Below are 21,684 nucleotides of genomic sequence, written 5' to 3'. Positions count from 1 at the left end.
CTCAGCCACAATTGTTTAACAATCATCCTGTGATTCAAGTAGTTATTAGCTCTTATTATAGCTGTAATGTTCTGGAGGTCTATAGATCATATTGATAGATATTTTCTTTCCCAAAGAGTTTACTCAGAACTGCTGAGTTTTTCTTGAACACACTGAACACAACTGTCGTTCAAGTTTTCTTGGTAATCTTCCACTTTGTTTACATGCCTATTTACATGCATCCTTGGAAGTGTAATAAATGCATTAGATACTGAAGAACTGAGAAATTAATGATCATAAATAACTGTAATAAGAAATCTTGGTAATTTGCATTGTTTTTTGGTATAACTGATCAGCCTCAATTCTAGTCTGTGATAATTGCTTGCAAAACTGTTTTATGGTTGTAGTACACATTTAAAACATTAGTTGTATCTACACTTGTGTGGAGAATTATGGATTGGATATTAATGCAGTTCTTAGTAAATTAATAAATTGTTGGTTGGTTAAGAATAAGCAAGTGCCGGATTTGAGAAATACTGCTAAAAAGTTGACCTGAAAAGAATCCAGAGTTAAAATTGGTGAGCTAAACGGTCTCTGGCCACAATGAAAAGCGGTTATCCAATTAGATTCCATTCTGTATGGGCTATAATACTTATCCAACTGCCAAATCTAGTTTGTTAGATTTCAGCTATGAAATCAAACTGGCACCTCAGGAAATTCATAAAAATTCACAAACACACACACTTCACACTTACAGAAACTTTTAGTAGGGGCTTTACGGGAGGAGAGGCACGTGGATCCATGAGATGTCTTCAAAATGCCTTACTTATAAGGCATTTTACTTTACCCTTATAGGAGACTGCTATAGAGTTATACCACACATTAAGAGAGCTTCCCACTTACAGAAGTGGTTCAACTGAACAATTCTATATAAAAACCTTTGTCATACATAGGACAAGAGTCAAGTATTTTGGAGTTGTAACCATGAGCCACAATGTTAGTCATTAGGATGGTAATATGGATCCAATCAAAAATTTTCATCTTGCCTGTACAGTAACCAGCTTTGACAGTGGAACTTCACAGAATTAAGAGTGTAAACCTGCAGTTTCATTTGGCAGTTTGCCTTTCCCTACCCTATCTCCTCCCTCCTGTTCCCACTTTACATTTGCTTCTCTAGTGCAGATTGCAAAGAGATAATGGAAAGTTTTGTAGCCACAAAAGTTTAGATTTCTCCCTCACTCGGCCTTTAGTCTTTGAATCACAGGTATGTACCCCATGTGCGATAGGTACTCTGATCAGATTGCTATTGTGTTCACTGACCTACTTCTCAGGCACAGCTGCTCTCAAAAACCAGGGCAAAATGAAAGTGAACTGACCAACCAAAACACAATGCTGAGGCTGTTCATCTAGTGCTATTAAAACAAAGGGCATCTTTACTTCATTTATGCAAGTATACAACAAAGGCATCCCTAATATAGCCCCATGGACAGAGCCCTAGCATGGGACTCAGAACCCCTGGGTTCTAGACCCAACTCTTACAGTGGCCTGATGGGTAACCTTAGGCAAGTTAGAGCCCATCTGTATAATGGGGATAGTGATACTGACCTCTGTTGTACAGCACTTTGAGACTGGAAGATGAAATGTGTGTTATAGAAGAGTTAGGTGGGGTTATCATTGCACCAAAACCTATTCCTAGTAACACTGGTATAAATTCAGTCAATTTTACTTAAAATGAGTTATGCTGGTGTAAAATGAGAGCTGAATTTGACTCAGTAAATAAAGGCATCATTCTCTCTTTGCTATCAGCAGGTCAGAGTAGCAGGGGACTGAGATACAGTGATGTCTGCTAAAAACAAAGCAATTGCCCTAGATAGCTAATTAAGAATTTGCAGTTAGATAACCTTTGTATGTACTATATATGCTATAGTAACTACAGGGGCATGGAAGAAGCCATTTATCTTGGGCAAAACTGGCAAGTTTTCAAGGCCCTCCAGTGTAGTTTTATTCTCACTGTTCCTGATTGCATTTTGTCTTCTAATCCACATTAAGTAGCATTTTCAGTTAAACACAGCAGGGCCGGGAGCATTCTTTTTTACAGTGTTTTCTGGTAATTTTTTTTTAACACATACTGCTGGGCAGTTCAGTGATCCCCAGAATCAAACTTCAGAAGCCCTTTGGGTTAACACTAACTTTCACCCTTGAAATTTCCTTTTGGGGGCCGAGGAGAGATATACAAGATATGGGTTAGACGGTGCCCTACAATGCTTATCCAAATAGTCCATGCTCCAGAAGTCCTGCGTTCAGCTGGACTGCCCGTGTAAACATGGATTGTTCACATAGAATAGGGTTGCTGGACTGGGACCAGTGTTTGTATATATGTTACAATGAGGTTGGTAACATTTACTTTTCTGGTGCCTTTTGCAAAGGGTAAAAAGAAATGCGGTTTGTGCAAGTGTTTGCTAATTGCAATGCAAGAAAAATACAGTTTTGCCAGCAAAAACTGCATCAAGCTTTTGTTCTAAGTGCATCTGGAAGCCTTGGATAACAGGGGAGAGAGTTGAGGGGAAAAGATTGCCTCTCTCTTTGAAAGTGAATCACAGCAACCCAGAAAGCAACATTTCCAGGTTTACAGTGAAATTTTGGCAAAGAAACAAATCAGTGTTTTTGTACCCTGTCAGTGGTTGTATATTTGGTGATAGCTCTGCAACAGCAATTAAAATTTCATTAATATTAAATGTATTTGGATAAATGAATAGGTAATATAAGCATTATAGTGACATTAAGTTTGCCTTGAGCTTTAATTTATAATGGCTTTGTATTCACTTCTTTACTTTGTTATGGGCAGATTGGGAATTAAATTAGGTTGTCTATACACAATACACTGTATCTCTAACAAGAACTGGACCCTAGTCACATATGCTGCATGTGTTTGTATTTCATTAGGGAAACTGTTGCCACCTATTTGAAAACGCATTTTGTTTTCCTCAGTACAGTACACCTCAAAACAAATAAAGAATAGACCCATATAAGAGTTGGCAAATATTGGTTCATCAATTCCAGAAATTAAAGTATCCACTAATTCTTTAGTGTTTTCTCTACATTTCTGAGTTGCTTTTGGAAAAGATAACTCATAAATAATATCCCTTTGGGTCCTTTTTACAAATCTTATTTGTAGACTTTCCAAAAGCCTTTGGATAAATATACAGATGCAAAGATGTGCCCTTCACATTTTAGGGGTTCCATTACCAAATAAGTGAATGCATACATAAACAATCTATAAACAACATTAGTTAAGGCTTACTTGTGGTGATGTCAAACCTAAATTAGCATAAATTTATGACCACAATAGTTGATGAAAGCTGAGTGATCATAAAAACAAACATTTGGTGAATTCACTTGGAATACATAGTTCTTATATCAAGAAATAACCTGATCAATGTAATACCTACCACTTATATACTGTCTTTTCATCCATATATTTCAAATAACTGTTTACTCCTGAGGGCATTCCGTGCCAAAACATTACAAATTCTCCACACAATATTTTAAAATTCTGCAAATTTTATTTGTCAAATCAATCAATGTGGAGGCTCTAGCCTGGCATTGGGGAGCACAGGCCACTGGCTGCACAGAGATAGGAGATCACTGTGCAGCTCCCCTCCGCCGCGGGACATGGACTCAGTGATGAGGCTGCACCCAACCCTGACACAGTGCAAGGACCGGACCTGCCCCTCCATGCCAGGTGCACCAGGTGTGGCCAGGCAGGATCAGCAAGGCAGGATGTGTGTGTGGAGGGTCTTAATTGGAGGGGGTCCAGGTGTGGGTTGAGTGGGTTCTGTGTGGGGAAATCTGGGTGTGGGCGACTCAGTGGGTAATTAAATTGCTATAGATAGGGACTCTTGTGAGCAAACATTATTCCGTAATAGTAGCTTACTAGTTCGGCTAGCACTTTTTATTTTGAGAGCTCACCTTATGTTTCTTATCAAGGATATCCAAGGACTCTCAATCAAAGCTAGAGGTAGCTCATTTCCTTTCTGCTCAGCTGTAGACTTATGCCCTCCTGAAGGCTCCAGCTGTTACAGTAGCTTAGAAAGCCAAAGTATCAATTTCACCTATCATAATTAAGCAATTGCTCTGATGTACTTTTCTCCCTTTGATGTCCTGTTTTAGTACTCAAGGATCAAAACAATGACTTCCAAAAAGAAATACCATTTTTGTATGAGTGTTTTTCTTTACTTCTTCTACTTGATTTAAACAATTACTAGAAAGAGTTATATGAAAAGCACAAATAGGTATATTTTAAAATTCCCTCTCTGATCTTCTTCAGGATGTTTTAGGCCCAGAAAAATGACCACGCTGAATCAGATCATTGGTCCGTCTAGCTGAATATCCTATCTCCAATAAGGACCAGTACCAACTGCAGAAAGAAGGTGCAAGAAACCCTGTGTCACAGTTTGAGGTAACTGCATATCTGACCCTTTTATGGCATCCTTGAGGATACACCACTTGGGTCTCAAGCTTCTAACCATTACTTTTGTCAGGGCAAGAACCCACAATTCTCTCCATCTGGGCCAGGGATTTAGGCTGCAATCCTCGTAGCAAGTGTGGCTGGGCTATCCATTGCCAGCCAGCCCTCATAAAGCAGAGTACTAGTCACTCAGAACAAAACATTACAGAGAAAACATATCTTAAAATCAATAAAAAGCTTATGTGCAGGTCTCACCTTACAAGGCAGTCATCCATCTTCCACATGGAGACTATGATAGAAGCAAAGTACTTCAGGCCTTTCCCTCAGGGTCTCTCTCACTTGGTCACAGTTTCAGTCAGTTCTTGGATCAAGTGAGAATGACCCATCTTCTTAGGCCTGGTCTACACTGGGGGGGGGTCGAACTAAGGTACGCAATTTCAGCTACGCAAATAGCGTAGCTGAACTCGAACTACCTTAGTTCGAACTACTCACCCGTCCAGACGCCGCGGGATCGAAGTCCGCGGCTCCCCCGTCGACTCTGCCACCGCCGTTCGCGGTGGTGGAGTTCCGGAGTCGACGGGAGCGCGTTCGGAGTTCGATATATCGCGTCTAGATGAGATGTGATATGTTAAATTCCGAGAAGTCAAACGCTACCCGCCAACCCGGGCGGGTAGTATAGACGTAGCCTTACTTCTGGGTGGTTACTTTTTACAGTTCTCAGATCTTTGTCAGGTCTCTTTAACCAGATCAAACCAGTGTATGCAATTTCTTCCCACGGGGTGAGTCTTCTCCAGGCTGATTAGCTGCCTAGGGATTTATATTAATTACCTTCCAGTGATTTTAATTTCTGCAGGAAACTCCTGTAATTCCCACAGAGCCAGAACACAATCCCTAGCCCATAAATATACATAGAAAGTTTATGAAGTTGATACAGTAGTATTTGGATCTTCCAAGTGTCCAAACTATCTGTCATAACCTCAAGTGGGCAGTTTTGGAACCGCTAGTTGGAGAATGGTTTATGTCCTGAAGCATGAAGATTTATAATCCACCCCATTTTTTTTTTCCTTTTTAACTCATAACATAGCTTTAGTTGTTCTCATTATTCACATCAATGTCCAGTGCGCCTGATCCTACAAAATCCTGGAGTGCCCTCATCTCTCAGTGAAGTTAGTGGGATTTGAGCACACTTAGCACTCTGTGGGAGGTGCTCAGTATCCCACAGGAGAAGGCCCTACATGATTATTGGTATAGACACCGCAAAGGTAAAAGAAACTCAGTAGGCGCCAATCCCATTAGGAAAATAGGGAAAAATGAAAACTAATAAATGATTCTCTACCATCCCTTAAGAAATCTCCTTTAATAGTGGTCTATATTGATACAGTACTGTGGGTTAATGCACGTTCATCCATCTTAGCTACAGTTATAGGAGTGTATGAAGTCTCTTTTTGCAGTTGTGGTCTGCTTTAAAAGGAAAATGATTATCCAGCTCAGTTCTGCTTTTGCATTTGACACTGCAATGTAGTTTCAGTTTACCAGCTGTAAATTCCGATATTTGTCATCTAAACTATTTGAAGTAAGTACAATTTCAGTGGAATCTTTATTTTGACAAAATTGTGCAGTTTCTTTCTCTTGCCATCTTTTGCATGCAAAGCCACTGATTGTCAGTGACTGTGGATCAAGCAGTGTTTACTTTTAAATTTAGGACTGCAGCTGTAATACGGAACAAAATGACTGTGCCACTAATTTTCTTCAGTACAGTAAGGTTTCCATAGGTCTATGAGGAAAATGTGGTTATTTACAAGAAATAGCCGTGAATATATATGGGCAGATCCTGATCTAGGGAATCTAGCCGCCTGCTTTGTCACAGGTTTCCAAACAGGCTCTTCTTTATTCTCATGGACTATTAATTTATTTTCTTTCTTTCAGTTTACAGAATACAAAACATTCAGTTTACCCTGCTTTGACGTGCTACACAAACAAACTAGCAGCTAACCCTACAAAAGTTGAGAAAACTCAGCCTGAGTCCCTCCCATAGACATCTGTCCCCATTATCCAAAGAGACAGAGGTGGGGCTAAAGAGGGGGTATTAGTTCCAAAGCCAAAGGCTCCTCATGGAGAATGTTCTGCAACCAGCTCCCTCTTTTCCAAATCAAGAAGGATCTGGCTAATCACCACTGTTCTACTGACTAATGGGGACAACTGTCTGTTGGAGAGACTTAGATTGAATTTTCTTGACTTTTATAGGGTTAGCTGCTAGCTTATCTTATTTTGTTTGTGTAAGATGTCAAAGTGGGGTAAATTGTATTTTCCATATACTATAAACTGAAAGAAAGAATAAATGAATAGTCCATGAGTATAAGGAAGTGACGGTTTAGAAACCGGTGACAAAGCCGGTAGCTGAGTTGGTTTCCCTTTCCAGGCTGAAAAAATAAGACGACAACAGCATAAATGATTAAAAGTAAGTGGGATTTTTTCCCCAAGGCTTTATTTTAAGTAAGTTATGAAGAAACAATAGTCAGTTCTGTTGAGCAATTCTAAGTTAACCCATGTCCCCCAGTAGGGTCATTCATGGGGAAATTTTCTATTAGAAAAACACACACAAATCCCATTGGCCTGAGTGAGAATTTACTTTGTTTTCGGAGGTCGATTTCAGTCCTCTGACAACAGCATTTGGGATTTTTTAAACAAAATTTATTATGGCCAAGCTGTTCAAAAATGGCTAGTGATTTTGGATACTTCAAGCTCTGAGTGCCCAATTTGAGACACCTTAAAGTGGCCCAATTTTCAGAAAGCAGATGCTCAGCACTTTCTGGAAAATCAGGCCTCCTTTAAGGTGTCAACTTAAGCACCAAAAAAATGAGGCACACAAACTCACTGATAAACTGTCAAAAGTGAATAATTTATGTTCAACATCACTAAATGCTTCCATACAGGCTGTTGGCTGTCCCTATTACATTTTAAACCAAGTTCTTCACTGCTAACTTAAATTGGCTGCTTCCTTTGTGAACTTTTGATTCCAGCTAAATACACTGGGAATCAGGAAATAATTACATGTGATAACTGAAACCTTAACCTGCCGCTTTGTTCACCCGATCCAATGAGCAAAGTAGAGAGAGAGAGAGATGCAAGAGAAGACAGGTTGAAATTGAACTGTCAGCATGCTGAATAACACTAAGATGTAAACATACACAGTCAGTCAGATTCTTGTAGGACAAACATAGCAACGGAGCAGCTAATACTGTTTAACTTACAAAATCTGAGCTGGTGTGGGTTCCTCATAAGTGACAGAATGAATGAAGGCACTATATTGCTACATTACTTTCTTCCCCTTCAGTGATCACACGCATGTCAGACTTAAATCCACGTAAGGACTTATCTCACTGAGTGGAGATAGCTTAATGCTTATACAATGAACTATAGTCTCATTAATTCTACATTACTTGTTCATAGCTACTTTTAAAAATTATAATAGTTAGTTATGTAAATCATAATTTGCATAGTTATCTGGTTTTGTAATGGTTTCAAAGATTCTGTTCTATTATCCTATAAATTATTAGTGAGGATGTTGTGGGGAAAATACAGTAACTCCTTGCTTAACGTTGTAGTTATGTTCTGAAAAATGCGACTTTAAGCGAAACGATGTTAAGCAAATCCAATTTCCCCATAAGAATTAACGTAAATGGTGGGGTTAGGTTCCAGGGACATTTTCTTCACCAGACAAATAACTATATTATATAGAGATAGTATAAGTTTTAAACAACAATTTAATACTGTACATAGCAATGATGATTGTGAAGCTTGGTTGAGGGGTGGAGTCAGATGGTGGGATATTTCCCAGGGAATGTCTTACTGGCTAAATGATGAACTAGCACTCGGCTGAGCCCTCAAGGATTAACACGTTGTTAATGTAGCCTCACACTCTACAAGGCAGCACAAATGGAGGGACGGAAGACAGCATGGCAGACAGAGACACACGCCCTGTGTGAGTGAGAGAGAGAGAGAGAGAGAGAGAGAGAGATGTGCATTGCCCCTTTAAGTACACTGACCCCTCTCTAAGTACATTGCCTTTTTAGGTAGATCAGCAAGTTGAGACAGCCTCTGCTGCTGCCAGAAGTCTCCCTCCCCTGTCCCCCCTGCTCTAGGGAGATGGGGTAAGCAGGGGGCAGGAGCAGGGGGGAAGGGGACACCCTGACATTAGCTCCCCTTGCACAGCAAGCAGGAGGCTCCCAGGAGCAGTACATGGCAGTGTGGGGAGGGACAGTTGAACAGCCGGCAATTGATAGCCTGCTGGGCAGCTGCCACACAGGAACTTAGGGGAGCAGGAAGCTGATAGGCAGGGGTGGCTCTATGTATTTTGCCGCCCCAAGCATGGCAGTCAGGTGGCTTTCGGCGGCGCGCCTGTGGGAGGTCCTCTGGTAACATGGATTGGGCGGCATGCTCATGGCGACCGGCAGGCCGCCCCCCACGGCTTGCCGCCCCAGGCACGCGCTTGGTGCGCTGGTGCTTGGAGCCGCCCCTGCTGACAGGGGGGCTGCTGGTCCACCCTGGTTCCAAGCCCCCACCAGCTAGCTCTAAGAGGCTGCTCTTTCTGTAAGCAATGGACAAAGCAGGCGGCTGCCAAACAACGTTATAAGGGAGCACTGCACAACTTTAAACAAGCACATTCTCTAATTGATCAGCAACATAACAACGAAACAACGTTAACTGGGACAACTTTAAGTGAGGAGTTACTGTACTTGCAATAACTTGTCCCTGGCAAATAACAGACTAATAAATAATAAATGGCTATAGGAAGGTGGTGAGAAACAGGTATGTTAGCCCCAGGCTAAACAAATCCCTGTTATCATGGTAACCAAATGGCAGTTGCTCCAGATTAATCAAGACACCTGGGGCCAATTAAGATCCTTCCAGAAAGCAGTGGAGACAGCTAGGTTGGTTGGGACACCTGAAGCCAATCGGGGGCTGGCTGAAACTAGTTAAAAACCTCCCAATTATTCAGGTGGGTGTGCATGTCAGGAGCTGTGGGAGGAAGTTGTGCTGTTGGAGAGACACATACACACCATATCAGGCACAAGGAAGAAGGCCCTGTGATAAGGGTGAAGTGGAGCTTGAGGAAGTGGGGGCTGCTGTGGGGAAGTAGCCCAGGGAATTGTATGTGTCCTGTTTCTAAAAGGTCAGCTACCATAACTGATACTATCAGGGTCCCTGGGCTGGAGCCAGGAGCAAAGGGTGGGCCTGGGCTCCCCCCTGATTAATCACTGAGACTAGGAGACAACAGAGACTGTGCAAGGGAGGATAGTTTCTCCTCTCCTCCCTTGCTGGCTTATAATTAAAATGGCTCGGTAGGCTGTGACCCTTGCCTCTAAAGAGAGAAGGGCTACGTGGAGGGTCACAGTGAGCCTCTGAGGCTAGCAAAATCTGCCAGGAAATGCGGGACCCACAGAGACAAGGACAGAGCTTTGTCACAATACTAGCTACCATACTTCCACTAGCAGTGCTCCCGGTGCTATCCTAACATCATGATAATAGTTGCAGCCTGAAACGTAATATGCACAGGTACAATTTTCTACCTCGGAAAGTGTTGCATCCAACATGATGGTTTCTATATTAGACCTTGTCTTGACAGATAAAGAGGAACAGATTACAGAACTAAAAGTTAATAGTAATTTAGATACAAGTGATCAGGACTTTATCACTGGTCAGGACTTTATTCTGTTGCACATTAAAAATGTGATCTAGATACTTGGTGCTTTAAAAGGGCCAATTTCACAAAACAATTTATGAGCCAAATCAGTTGAGAAGAACTGAAATCAGAAAAAATGTGAATGGTAACTGGAAATTGTTTAAGATCACTTTATGCCATGCCCAAAAAGCCACAGTCTCACAATTGAGGAAGAAGGCCATAAAGGCTAAAAAAAACCCTCCCTTGTTTAAAAGGGAAGGTGAAGGCAGCTATAAAATTAAAAAATATTTAATTAATGGATGAACAGGGAAGTTGATAGTAATAAATATAAATAAGCTAGAAATTGTACGAAATTGATGATGGAAGCTAAGGAACACAAGGAGACATCTATGACCAGCAGAGTTAAGGATGATAAGAAGCTTTTAAAGTATATTAGGAACAAAAAAAATCCTAACTACTGTTTTGCTCCATTATTTGAAGGGTTTCTACTAATTCTATTTGGTAGAATTAATGAACAAGCAGAAGCGTTCAATAGATTTTTCTGTTCTGAATTTGTGAAAAAGTCGAGGATGTAATCATATCATCTTGTTGACTGGTTAGTAAGACTGACAGAGAACCAGTCTAAGAATGTCCCCTACCTGCATCTATCTTTGGGGTTTGTTGTCAGCCCCTTAAAAAAAAAGTAAACCAACTAGGATGTGTGGGTGTAAACAACCAAGGTACTTATTGAACCATCAACAGTTCTAAACAAGGTAAACCAGAGGGGAACCAAATGAATAGGAACACAGGTAAAGCAAGGACTCCCACAACAAGTGATATAAGGTAAGTAAAGGGCTGGCAGTATGCTGACTGTGACTGAGGGCAAGTTTCCCTCCCCTAGGATGGGACCCAGGTAAGAGGATGGAGCATCAATGGACCACTACCATGTCTTGCAGCTCTGAGGATGCTCACGACGACAGGACAGCTCCGGACTGGTCCAGGTAGGTGGAACCCACAGGTAAGGAGGAGTGGACCTCAGGATCAGGTGATGACAGCTCTGTCCCAGTGATGACTTGGCTTGCACGCCCCCTGCAACACCATGGGTGTGTGTTTGTTCTCAGTTAAAGAGTGGCAGCTAGTGACACACTATCTGTATGCAAGTGAGAAATACCCTCCGGCAACCAGATTAATGAGCGTGGTGTTCAGCATACTCCTCTGAGGCAACCTAGAGAGCAGAGATGTCTGCTATGCCCTCCAACAATTGCAGCAGCAGCAGCACCACCTCCAGGACTCTGCTACTCAGAAGGGCAACCCCTTTCTTCTGATTTGCTAGTCCTTATATGCCCTGCTGTTACTGGGCAGATCACAGGTCACATGGTTGCTTGGTTTCCCACCTTTCAGTAGAAAGGGTGAGAAACATTACCTGAGGAGGGGGAAGAAGGCCAGCGAAGATGGATTCCTAGTTGTTAGGGCATTCCAAGATGGTGCACCTATGACGTTAAGCACCAAAGTTTTCCCCCTACTATCTGATAACTCTCTTCCCATTCCACTAGCATCTAAGGAGGTTGTTAAACAGCTACTAAAGTTAAATATATTTTAAAAATTGGCTAGACTTGATAACTTGCACCCAAGAGTTTTAAAATAGCTGGTTGAGGAGCTCACTGGACTGTTAGTGTTGATTTTTCACTAAGTCTTAGAGCACTGGGGAAATACAAGAAGCCAGGAAGAAAACTAATGTTGTGCCAATTTTAAAAGGGGTAAATGGGATGACCCAGGTAATTATAGGCCGTCAGCCTAACATTGATCTCATGTAAGATAATGAAGCTGCTGGTATGGGACTCGATTAATAAAGAACTACAGGAGGGTAATGTAAATCATCATGGGTATATAGAAAATAAATCCTGTCAAACTGGATATCTTTTTCTGATGAGATGAAAAGTTTGGTTGATAAAGGTAACAATGTTGACATAATATTCTTAGACTTTTGAAAGGCATTTGACTTGGTGATAACTTCTTTTGTCTTTGAATTCTAGCAAACACCTGCATTCCTGTTCCCTAATAGCCATTCCAGTTATTTTGAACAGAGTGTCTTTGATTTGGGGCTCCTATTCCTAAGCACCTCATGAAGGTGACGTAGGCCAAAAACACCTTAAAAGCTGCAGATCTCCTGACCCAGTGGGTGGAAAGTGAAAAGCAGAAAATGTTTTGCTCAAGGAGGCTCCATAGTCACATTCACTTCACATGCAGGGGTTATGGTTATGCAAGGGGCATAGCTAATGAAATTTGCATGGACAGCACGGAGGCACGTGGCCACAAACCTGCACTGGAGGGAAGCATAAGGTTGAATATGCAGCTTTTCACTATTTATCAAACATATGGGTAAGTATCTTGGACCTTTGCTTTCAGACTGAGGCCTGGTCTACACTAAGAAGGGGGTTCGAATTAGGGTACGCAAATTCAGCTACATGAATAGCGTAGCTGAATTCGAAGTACCCTAATTCGAACAACTCACCCGTCCAGACGCGGCGGGGTCGAACTCCGCGGCTCCCCCGTCGACTCCGCCAACTCCTTCTGCCGAGGTGGAGTACCGGAGTCGACCGCGGCGCTTCCGGAGTTCGAACTATCGCGTCTAGATCAGACGCGATAGTTCGAACTCCAAAAAGTCGAACTCTCCGCGTCGAACCGGCAGGTAAGTGTAGACGTACCCTGAGAGTCAGGGCCGGCCTTAGGGTAGGGCAAAGTGGGAGCCGTAGCCAGGGGGCACCATGGTGCAGAGGCCAGGGGCTCGGGCTTCCTCTCTCTGCCTGCGGGTGCAGCCCTGTGCAGCAGGAACATCCTGTACCCAGCTCCTGAGCAGATGCCCCCTGCTCGCCACCCTACATGGCTTCCCAGCCTGGCTCCAAGTTCTGCCTCCACACTTGGCGACTGCATCTCGGGATCTTCCCTGCATCCTCCTCCCAGACTATCCCAGCCCTGCCGCTCCTCTTTCCAGGGGCGGTCTGAATGAAAGCCATGCCACCCAATGGACGGCAGGTGTGGAGTCTCGGCCAGCCAATGGGAGCTGGAAGTTGCCAGCCTCCTCTAGGTTAGGAGGGACTGGGAACTAAAACTGAAGGGCAAAGAGACCAGTAAGTCTTAGGGGGTCCTGACCCTGTGCCCCATCTCCCAGCCCAGGGGACCCCTCACTGTGCCCCCCAGCTCCCAGACTCCCCAGTTTCCAGGAGACCCTTCCCTGTGCCTCTAGGTACCAGCCCACCCAGCTCCCGGGGCCCCTCTGTGTTGCCAGAGCCTGGAAGACCCTTCCCTGTGTCCCCAGCCCCTGCCAGCACCCAGGGACCCCTCCCTGTGCCCACAGCTCCCAGCCCCCCTCCATGCCCATACAGCTCACAGGAGGCACCTCCCTCTGCCCCACAGATCCCAGCCTCCCAGTTCTCACAGCCCCCCCCATTCTCCCCAGTTCTCAGGGTGTCCCTCACATCTTTGAGTTTCCCCCTCCTGCATGCCACTCGGACCCCACAGTTCCCCATGCTCCCCAGCTCTCAGGAGTTCCCCCTTTTTCTTATTCATCCCAAAGGGATGCAGGGGGGTGGGGCTATTTCAGGAGCCAACCTTCCACCATTACCACCCACCCTAACTACCTTCAGTGCACTGGAGCATTTTAGCCTTCCCCTCCCGCAATAACCTACCTTCCCTGGGACTGGGCAGGGGTACTTGAATATTGGGGATTCACAATATTGGGGTGGGGAGAGATCTGCCCTCCTGGAACCCTCATGTCACTGCCCCCCTGGTATCCCCACACCAATGTAATTTATCTCTCTACATCTCTGGGTCCCTCCCCCATTTCTGGAGCTCTCAGGGCACCATGCTCCTCTGGTGCCCTCCTGTCACTGTACCTCTCCTTGGGCTGCTGACCCTCTGGGGCTCTGGCAGAGGAGCTGGATGCCATGCTGAGTGGGAGAATTTGGGAGGTGCAGGAGTGCCCGCTCCCCCTGTCGAAGTGCCCGCTCACCCTGTCAAAGGGCAGAAGACTGCCTACTACATTGTCTTGATTGCCTGCTCAAGACTAGATGAGGGTTCCTTGTAGCACTGGCTGGGGGAGTCAAAGTGACTGCTGTGGGGTTTCTTATGATGCCCATCACCATGGCATCCAGATGTGAGACACTGCAGGGCAAAATGGGCCCTATGCAGGGGTGGCGTGGTCAGGGAGGTGCTGTGGTGAAGAGGCAAGAAGCAGGGTGGGCGTGGAGTGCAAGGTCATGGAAGGGAATTTGGGGGCAATGAGTGGTGGAGGAAGAGGCAGTGGGGGCTGGGGCGACGGGGAGCCTAGGAAGGCAGCTGGGACCAGGGGAGCCAAAATACAAGTTTGTCGAGGTTGCTATTTTCCCTAAGGCTGGCCCGGCTGGTGGTAAAGATTCATAGTTTCTGGCAGTAAAGCCTTTCCCTTCCAGCTTTGCTCAAAGAATCAGGACTGGGGCTTGTGCTATATATCAGAAACAAGCACTTCATAAAAACCAGGAGTGACAATTACTTGACTACAGTTACGCAGCTGGTGTGCCAAGACTACTGCCTATCACATTGGCCATATTATTTCTCTGCTTCTTTGTGCTCCCCATCTGTCTGAATCCTGCTGTTGTCTCTTGTCTTAGAATTTGATGATAAATTCCTTGAGGCAGGGACCATCTTTTAGTTGTGTGTATAGCACCTAGCCAAATGAGGACCCTAGGAGCTACTATAATAAAAATTTATCTCCAGGACAGCTCCATGACATCCCTTTGAAATCATAGTTCTAAAATTATCCTTTTGAACAACACAAGCCTTGCACACAGGCTGTCTTCATATTCAGCAGCAAAAGGATTCACATTTTATAGACGGAAGTGATGAACCTTTTACTTGGCACCTCCCCTCCTCTTGGATGAATATGACCCTGTGGGTGATAGCCCATATAATTTCATTCTTCCTGTAGGCAGAATAGGGCAAGTTCAAAAAAGAATGCCAAGATTTCCTTTGAATTCCTTTCCTTTTCTCATTTACAGCTTTAAATGAGACCCTTACATTTTCTGCATGAGCCACAGAGGGCTCGCTGTGTCATGTCTGATATTGCAGTACATGAATTGTGGGTGGTTTAAGTTCGTTTGTACAGTAAATTTATTCCATTATTGGCTGTTTTAATCTCAGGAAAAGGGCTGAAAGCACAAGCCGTAATCTGAATTTATCTTTATCTTTTAAATTACCAAATGCTGACCACTTCTTGTCAAATGCTGTCATGCAAACAGCTATCTCCCTGTGAAAACTGCTAGGCCATTAATCACCCTGATCAGGATTCAGAAACGAGTAACACTGTACATAGCAGTTTATGTAACTGCTTAGTTTGAGCAAAAGTCCACACTTTTGCTTCTTCAGTTTAAGCTTGCTGACCTCTGTCTGTAGGATACTCTGTTGTATATTATACAAACTGAACAGGTAGAAAGATTGTCGTACCAGAGAAGCATTGCACTATAAACAATGAGCTAATGTGTTTCTTCTGCAGATTGAGAAGGCAAGTCTGCCTTTCTATCAGTTTCACCTCTCCAACATAATCAAGTACGTAGGAATACAGAGATTGTCATAATGAATCAGACCAGCGGTCCATCTCATCCAGTGGTCTGTCTCCAATTGTGCCCAGTGCCAGATGCTTCTGGGGAAGGTGCAGAAAGTCTGCAGTAGACAAAGTGGACTGCAGAGATGAAAGCAGCAAAGAGTCCTGTGGCACCTTATAGACTAACAGACGTATTGGAGCATGAGCTTTCATGGGTGAATACCCACTTCGACGTACATGCATCTGACGAAAGCTCATGCTTCAATACGTCTGTTAGTCTATAAGGTGCCACAGGACTCTTTGCTGCTTTTACAGATCCAGACTAACACGGCTACCCCTCTGATACTTGACACCATGCAGAGATGAAGTTAACCCCTTATGCCCTTATCAAGCCAAATATTAAGCATCTTTCTTATAATTGGTCCTTTCTTTGTGGAGGGGTTAGGATTTCTTCTTCATGTAGTGTGCTGAGCACGATGTGCCTAATAATGGTTATTGCCTACATTAAATCTCATGAGATATGAACCAACTCTTCCACATCGTCACATCCATATCCTGTTGTCAGATTATACTCTACACATTACTCATTACCTCTACAAGGTTTGGATTGTCCCCTATCATTTTGCTTAGTGCCACTCAGTTGCTTGCAATAATGATCTTCTCCACTTGACAGGCATGACAACTGTCCGCAGACTTATGCTCAACTTTGCTAGACAATAGGTACAAATAGTCTATCATTGCACCAGTCTTCTAATTGGCATATCATTCCAGCCATCTGACTTGAAACCCTGGCAAACACAAGCTATTCAACGTCCAGTCAGTTCTAGCTATCCTAGATTTAGTTTCGTAAGTGTTGAAGTTACAGGTCTCCTGTACAGTTTATATAAAGATGTATGGCCACAATAAAATAAAAATCTTGGGTCAGATTCTCTGGTAAGGTGCAGCTGCTTTGTCCCAGGTGTAATCTGTTAACTTCATGGAGATTTACCATAGTGTAAGGTGGATTTCCAATGGCATAAAGCCACCTCCACCCTCACTGACCACCGCCACAACAGAGAAAAAAGGGTGCCTAGCCACAGGAAAAAAAGCTGTGGCTGGGATACTCCTGCATTACCCCAATTGCTGAAGGGTTAATCTAACAACCAATCTCTGCACACCATTCCTTGACCCAAGCTCTGTGCAGTAGATACACACCCCAGAATCTGGCCTGCAATCTTACTTTTACCTAAAATACTTGGCACTTATGTAAAACTATATCTTCAAAGCATGAGATAAACATTAGCTCATCAGTCCTTACCACACACCCCTCAGGTGTTTAACATTTTACAGATGGGGAAATTGAAACACAGCAAGCTTACAGGTGCAACTCCTGTTGACAACAAGAGTTGCATGAGTTCATGCCAATGATGAATTTGGATGAGTTTCTCCAGTTCACTTTGCAAATCATTGGCAGCACCAGGAACAGAAGGCAGGATTTCCCAACTGCCCAGTCCCACTCACTGTCTACCAGACTATCTTGTCCATTTCCCCACAAACACTGATAAAAACCCAGTGAATTCTAATATTATTGACATTTAAATGTACATATTATTCTGCAGTCATTTGGAACAAGAAATAACCCCCCCCCCTTTTTTATCTGTTTTTTTTATAATGTGCTTGGCACTATAGTATTCAAGTACCTCTATTTCAGACCCTGAACCTGCAAAGTATGTCTGAAAGAGAAGTACTTGAACACCATAACGACTGGCACATTATAAGAATCTGATAGAGAGAAAGGTTGACTTCTTGTTCAGACAACTGCAGAATGATAGGTATGTTTAAATGGTGGGGCTCAGTCTCTCCTGCTGAAATTGCGCCACCGTGTATAAATCATTAAAGTTTCATTGAAGCAGGGACTTGATCCCAGGTACCCCTCACCAAGGGAATGCCCTGACCACTTGGCTATAGAGTCTCTCTCTGTCTGGCCCAATGACTTAATTATTTTTACACAAAGTGGAACAGCTTCAACAAGAGACAGCCACCCAGAAAACCTATAATCCAGTGGTTAGAGCCCTCATATGCAGTGTAAAAGATACTCTGAATCAGGCAGAATGGGGACTTAAACCTGGGTCTCCTGCATGACAGGGAAATTCTGTAGACTTGAGAGTATTGGGGGGGGATGCACACAGGCAGCCCCTTCTCCTCCTGGTTTGTGAATGGTGCCTCAGACCGCTTCCCTCTCACCCTCTCTCTCTCCAATATTTGTGGCCAAAATTATTCAGCATATTTACGTCAAATTCACAGATAGTTTCAGTAAACTGCATTTTTTGGCAAATAAACTACTAATCCAAACAATGTTGCCCAGCTCTAATTATAAAATTATCTTAAAGAGGTGATTGAATGCTTTGCTGGATTGTGGCCTAAATCCTTGACCTGTGCTAAAATTAATGACACCCCAAAACTTATGGTTATTCCTATGGTGTTGGCCTTGGGAGACTAACACTCCCAGCACATTAATGACTTTTGCACAATAGCAATTTGTGAATCTGCACACATTTAAAAGCAGTGACCTAGAGGCCAATGTCTCCTATCAGTTACAAGCCTCTTGAGTCATCCAGCCCCACCAGTCAACTTTTCATTTCTATTTGCCATGTCAGTTTCACTTTACGGTGGATCAGATCTATAAGGTTTTTCACATCTAGAGTGGCTTTTTCATCAATTACAATTTCTTTTTCAGAGGCTTCTGAAGTTTCTTCATTGATTTCAACACTCTACACATAGAACTCAGCCATTATTTCTTGCTGTGTCTATTCTCTTCCAGACAGCATATATCACAGAACTCTGTGTATTCCATATCACAGCTACAAGTCTGCCCTCCACAGGAGAACAAATGAGTCAGCTGCAAAGGATTTTAAATACTTGTTTTTAAAGTATTTTTAGTGGAAACCATGATTTTACATTAACTAAATGAATGTTTTATTTGAGACCATATAATACCATTAAAATTAATTTTCTCCTTCGGAATTTATAGGGGAAGATGAGAAATTGATACCTGGGAGAGAGGAAAGAAGCCGCCTTTCCAAAGGGGGTGAAATATTGAAAAGTCGATCTCTCCAAAAGACTCCATAAAGGAATTAAAGTTAAGAGATCAGAGCCAGATGGCTCTATCCAGGACTCTCAGGGTTACTACAAAGCAGAAATTGAAGCACTAAGATAAGATATTTTAAAATGCATGAAAATGTGATACAAGGAATGGATCAGACACAATATAGAAAACCCATGGTACAGCCATAGAGAAGGTGTGAAAAGGTATGCTCACTGAACCTCATATGATCAAGCTTTTGGCTTTGGTTTGGATGAGCATTCTACAATTTCAGATGTTTGTGTTAACTTCTTTTTTCTGTAAACCTGAAATTCATAGAATAGGCTCTTGTGCTGTCTCTCCACACTTATGTGTATGAATGTGCATGTTCATACACTTTCTGCCAGTGAGAAAAACTGCAAGAACAGTAAATCCCATTATGTTTTGGCACATTTGCTTCTGCGATTCAAATGAAAAATGAAAAATACAGGAAAAATGTGCTAAACTATTTAAAACCATCAGGAATAAATATTCACCCAATTCTCAGAACTTAGGCCCTGGTCTGGGGTGAATTTTCTATTAATTTTTTTAGTTGAGTATTGGGAATTATACCAGACTCACTAATGGCTGTCACTAAAGAACATACAAAGAATAGTATGGAATTACAAATCATAAAAATACATCTGATCTCTATTCCACTTGCATAAATCTCAAGCACTTCTATCAACTACTGATTTACACCAATGCAACAGAAATCAGAATCTAGTCCACAGAACATAGACACTCATTGTTCAGCATACAGTTTTCAACTGGTTAGTCAAGTATTTTCATGTAATCTCCACTGTGGACTGTATCTGTTAAATCAAAGAAATAAAGTAGCTAAATATACATGGATCTTCTGTCCCTAAAAATTATATTCTTATTAGAAATGAGCCTACATCAAAATCTCATTTCCTAGTGCTTCTGAACTTTGGCAGAGGTCAATTCCAAATTTAGATCCAGATCTGAATTTTACAGCTGGTCCCTCCCTCTAAGGGGCTGAACCAAATCCCTGGATCCTAATTAGAGTGGGAGGCTGAAACTCAGGATCCACATCTGCGTAGCTGAGGCCTGTTTCTAATTCCTATCACATAAACACAACTCTCTGCTACAATTATTTATAAATCTCACCAATCTGTTGCACAGGAAATCCAGGTTTCCCTGTACTGAATAGCTCATTGCAATAGGCAGCATAAGCCGTCAAACATATTGGCCAAGTTAATACAAATTAATCAGTTTAAGCATCTGGTGTGCTAGACACCAATGATTCACTGAAGGGCGGAGATCTTCTCTGCACGCTGACAAGATCTGCTATAAGTGAATAAAAGACGGTTGTTGCTCTAATATTAGTTTGTCATCTGCTTTGCCAATTCCATTTAAAAAAAATGACTGTTCCTAAAACTCTTCCTCTGGAGAGAAAACTGACGCTCAGGTGCTCCACCCATTTCCATTTGCTGCTTTCCTTTTCTAATATCAGCTCCATCTGTCTGCTATAGAAACTTCATGTCTTTTGAATTGTCTATTTACTCACTTGCAAGTTTGTCCTCTTGTTTGGCTGTATTCTGCCCTTCATTTGTTACTTTCAGCATTCACCATTCCGAGCATTGAGCCATTGGCAAACTTTTCCTACTTTTCAACACATTGCATGTTGTAGTTCCTTGTCCGTCGTCGGCCTGAGATTTCTTTGTTTCCACACAATGTGATTGATTTCTTCTCTGGAGGCAGTATCTTTTCCAGCCCATGCAATCTCTCCTTTCCTATCCTTAGCTCTCGCAGGGCTCTCTAAACGTCTCATCCACCATTTTGTGATCTCTGTAGAACCTTCCCATTCCCCCATATATCTTTCGCTGTAGCTAAACTTTTTCCTGGTTTGTTATTTGGAGTAGCCAATAAGATTGACTTTAGAGTAAAGCTCTCTCCTAACAGCAGTAATTTGTTTAGCACTGTACTATTGCTCTGCCAGTGATTTATTTGCTCATTTAACAGCTGCAGAATATTATTCTACATTGTTCATTATTGCACAACCCTCAGAAGGTCCTGTACTTGGACTCCTGCGTCTGCCTCCCTTACATTTCCATAATAATTGAATATAAATATTATAGTGTTGAATCCCTTTAAACATATAACGTTGATTCTCAGTGAATACCTTTTTCCTCTTCAGTCACTCATTTGTGGTTGCATGGTAAGGAGTTTTAACTCTTGAATGCAAATCTTTCTATAAGAAGCATTACATTGATGATATTTCTTCTGGCTACTATAGAAAACTGCTGCTCTAGCATAAGATCTTTAGTTACTGTCAAGGGAAAGTCACCCTGACTAGGAACTTTGTTTCTTACCCTCATCTCTTTTATTACCATCAGTTAAATGCAGTCTGGTGTTTTTCCACTTACTTTAAGAAAGTGAAAGCAGCATTTCTCTCAAAACCCAATTACATGTGCCAATCATATTTCCAACTGAGTAGTACATGGTCCTGGGGATATTCCCTCCAGATCCATGAGTAGCTGTTTGGAACAATCAAAGACGAGAAAGTCCCAAGTTTTAATCTCAGTGTAGAGCATTCTGGGACGGAATTTGGGGATTGTTTACAGTGTTGTGCAAATTCCCTTACAGTGCAGAAATGATCAATAAAGCACATAGGTATATGTTGCAATGCACTGCCTTTCTGTGTATGTGTCTATGATATTGGCCTCCAGTGGCTAGCCCACAGGGAGGAAAAGGAAACTACTACAAGTGGCAGTTACATCAGTACTCCTTTAACTCATATAAATGGAACTTGTGTTTTCTCTGGAGCTAAGGAACCATGATTCTAGTTCAACCCCCCCTCCCCCCAAGTGTGTCTATGGTTTATCTAGCCTCTGGACCTCTTGCCTACATCACCTGGTTTTGTTACGGTACTTCAG

At 42.7% G+C, this 21,684-nt stretch overlaps 1 long non-coding RNA gene across 1 annotated transcript in view; it reads right to left on the bottom strand.

Moving 5' to 3' along the window:
* LOC123378411 overlaps positions 1–21,684 on the bottom strand; it is a 349,709-nt gene that overhangs the window by 308,552 nt on the left and 19,473 nt on the right. The window contains exon 5 of the long non-coding RNA XR_006582596.1: positions 11,054–11,198. This is a non-coding gene — a long non-coding RNA (uncharacterized LOC123378411). The remainder of the gene's footprint in view (positions 1–11,053; positions 11,199–21,684) is intronic.

This window comes from Mauremys mutica, chromosome 10 (genome assembly GCF_020497125.1).
Source record: "Mauremys mutica isolate MM-2020 ecotype Southern chromosome 10, ASM2049712v1, whole genome shotgun sequence".
In the NCBI taxonomy this organism is placed as follows: domain Eukaryota; kingdom Metazoa; phylum Chordata; order Testudines; family Geoemydidae; genus Mauremys; species Mauremys mutica.
Note: the sequence above shows the minus strand (reverse complement) of the source record. Positions and strands in the feature narration are given on the sequence as shown.